Consider the following 3,820-nt stretch of genomic DNA (forward strand, 5'->3'; position numbering starts at 1 on the left):
TCTATTCCAAGTGTTTGGTATGAAATCTTTTTGTTATTCTGGAGATAACCCCATTGCTTGCCTCACTTCAACTCCATGCTCAAATTTCTTTCTGCTCCATTAAATGGCATTGTTCCTGATAAAAAATGTTTAGCATTGGTGATGTGTAGATTTCTTCTTGTCCAATTCATTGTTCACTGTGTCAATAAATAAATCACTGTGGTGAATGTGTTTAGCTACATGTAGTGTCTAACAGTCATTCACCTAGGGGAAAGCTGTTGTAAAAACACAAGAGTCTCCTCCTACTACTCCAAAAGGAAACACCAATTGGATCCAAGATAAATTATTATTCAATTGGCACATTGAGAGTATGGTTCTTTTCTGTTTGTTCCTGACATTTTGTTTCTTTTGTGTGCCACTGTAAACTTTCCCCATTCAACACACATGCACATACACATAAACACAGAGCCTCAAATGTTTATTTTTGTCAGTTATTGCCTATGAAGTCACTCATTGCACCAAGGCAACATATGAATAGATAATTAATGGATCTGAAAATTATAAGGATGGATAAATGCTGATTGAGATATAAACTTTGAGTCAATTAGGCATGAACATTTATTTATAGAAATATATTAAATATGTGTATTCTTCTGATATCATAGAATAATTTATATTAAATACATTTAAATATTTCTTTTTCCATCAATTCAGCTTTGTTTACTCATTATCATGAGGCTATTTCGTCCAGATGATCATAATACACATTCTTCTAGTTTGCTAGCTGCCAGAATGCAATATACCAGAAATGGAATGGTTTTTAGAAGAGGAATTTAGTAGTTTGCTAGTTTACATTTCTAAGGCCATGAAAGTATCTCAATTAAAGGGAATCTACAGAAATGTCCAATCTGAGGCATCCTGGGAAAGATACCTTGGTTCATGAAGGCTGATAAAGTTCAGGGTTTCTCTCTCAAGTGAGATGGCACATGGAAAACATGATCAGGGATTCTTTCTCTACTGGAAAGGCAGGTGGGGAACATGACATCATCTACTAGCTTTCTCTCCAGGCTTCCTGTTTCATGAAGCTCCCTGGGAGGCATGTTCCTTCTTCATCTCCAAAGGTCACTGCTGGTGGACTCTGATTCTTGTGGCTGCATTGTTCTGCTGTCTCAGAATCTCCATCTTTCTCCAAAATGTTTCCTCTTTTATAGGACTCCAGGAAACTATTCAAGATCCACCCAAATGGGTGGAGACATGCCTCCACCTAATCCAGTTTAACAACCATACTTGATCACATCTCTAGGGAGATGCTCTAATTATAGTTTCAAATATACAATACTGAATATTGATTAGAAGAAATGGCTACCTTTACAAGATGGGATTAGGATCAAAACATGACTCTTCTAGGGTACAAACTACCTTTCAAATCAGCACACACATTAAGACTTAGCAATAGCTTTGATTGTGTCATAAGATTTCTTGATTTTCCATGTCAAACTGGTTTAAAGTGTTGGAAAAACAATTGCATTATGTGGTTTGCTAGAATCCATTGTTAAATACCTAATATTATTCTTCCTCAAAGTTTTTATATCTTTCTCATCATCTTTACTCTCACAGGTTATTGATATCTATTTTAGATTTCAATGCACTATGTATCTAATAATTCCTTCTCATTAGCTGGTTCATCAATAACTATTATTGCCTCTCTGGTTTGCAATATTTCTAAAATCATTCTTATCACAACATTAAAGTTCATGGTCTTAGTTTTCATTACAACATAATTGTTATTTTTCTCTGGAATATGATGGTTGCATTCTAATTTGAAAGTCACTTACTGTCCTGAGAAATGACCTCTTCAAATAAATTTTTGTTATGTTACACAGGTTATTTTTAACAAGAGCTAAAAATATACCAGAACATCATCTTTAATTATTTGTTTACTTTTGAGTTAATTATATATTCCAATGCAGTTATAAGAAAACATAGAGATCCCATGTATGTTTAACCCAATTTTCCTCAATTGTAATATTTTAGAATACTATACTATAATATCTAAGCCATAAAATTGACAATCAAAAATGGAAAATTTGTATCACCTCAAGTATTCTCCATGCTGCTCTTTTATAGCCACATCAGTTTCCCTCCATCTCCACCTTCTCCTTAAACCCTGGCAACTACTAAATGGTTTTCCATTTCTATACTTTTTTCACTTGAAGAATATTACATAAATGGTCTTAACAGTATAAAACTTTTCAGGAGTAGCATTTAACAATCAATGTAATTATATGGAGACTCATTCTGTGGCATATGTCAATATTTCATTCCTTTTTCCATGGGTAGCATTCCATGATATGGTTGCACCACCTGCTGAAAGGCATCTATGTCATTTCTAGTTTTTAACTACTGCAAACAGAACTGCTGTAAATATTAGTGTGTTGTTTTGTGTTTGAGTGTGTCTTCTTTTTTCTGGGATAAATGTCCAAGAGTGCCGTTGGTTGGCTACAGTGTAGCTACATGCTTAGGTTTTCAACAATTGCATGTTTAGTTTACCAGATGGCCATACAATTTTATAGTCCCACCACAATGAATGAATTTTCTACTTCTGCATCTTAACCAGCTTTCAGTGTTGTCATCTGTTTTCTTTTAATTTTAACCCTTCTGACAGGTGTGTAGTAATATCATATTGAGATATTAAATACAGCTATTTCCCCAATGGCAAAGGATGGTGTACTTATGTGCCATCTGTATGACTTATTTAGTGAAATACCCATATTCTAATTAGTTTATTTGTGCTATTAGCTTTTTCTACTGTTGAGTTTTGACAGCTTTTTAAAAATTCTAGACTCTAGTCCTTTGTTGATTTGCAAAGATTATCTCTCATTTTGTAGCTTGCATTTTCATATTTTAACATACTCTTTCATAGAGCAAATGTCTTTGACTTTGAATCTAAGAACAGTTTGCCTAGCCAAAGAACCAAAGATTTCCTTATTTTTGTTTTCCAAAAATAGCATTGTTTTAACCTTATTTTATTGTATTGTATAACATATACACTAAACAAAGAAGAAAAAGCAATAGCTTTCAAAGTACTCTTCAATGAGTGGTTACAAGACAGATCCCAGAGCTTGTCAAGGGCTACCATATGAATCTCTCATATTTTTCCATCTAGCTGCTCCAGAATATAGGAGGGTAAAGGGCTTAAATGCTTTATTTATAATCACAGTCAACTTTTCTATTCCTCTTTGTGAAAAATAACATATATATAAAAAAGCTATAAATTTCAAAACACAACACCTCAATTAGTTGTAGAACATATTTGAGACTTTTTCATGGGTTACAAGTTCAAAATTTGAAGTTTCCCCTTCTACCTACTCTAAAATACTGGAGACTGAAAGAAATATAAATTCAGTGATTCAGCATTCATATTCATTTGCTAAGTTCTATCTCCTATATATAATTCCACCATCACCTTTGATCTTTCCATATCTCTCTTTAGTGTTGCTTGGGCTATGGCAATTCTCAATTTTTGATATTGGAAGCAACTGTCACTAATATGGGAACAGGAGACAGAACTACCTGATGTTCTGGAGAGGCTATGCTAGGTTTCAGGACTTATCTGGAGCAGGAACCCATCTGGAAGTTGTAGGTTTCTAGAAAGTTACTCAAGTGTATGGAACTCTTGTGGAATGTTATATATTGCCCTAGGTGTTCTTCAGGATTGGCTGGAAAGGTCTTGTTTGGGGGTTGGCAGGTTATGATAGGTAGCAAGTTCTCCCTGAAGCTTGCATAAGAACAACCTCCAGAGTAGCCTTTTGACTTTATTTGAACTCTCTGCCCCTGATAT

Source organism: Tamandua tetradactyla, assembly GCF_023851605.1.
Source record: "Tamandua tetradactyla isolate mTamTet1 chromosome 18 unlocalized genomic scaffold, mTamTet1.pri SUPER_18_unloc_1, whole genome shotgun sequence".
In the NCBI taxonomy this organism is placed as follows: domain Eukaryota; kingdom Metazoa; phylum Chordata; class Mammalia; order Pilosa; family Myrmecophagidae; genus Tamandua; species Tamandua tetradactyla.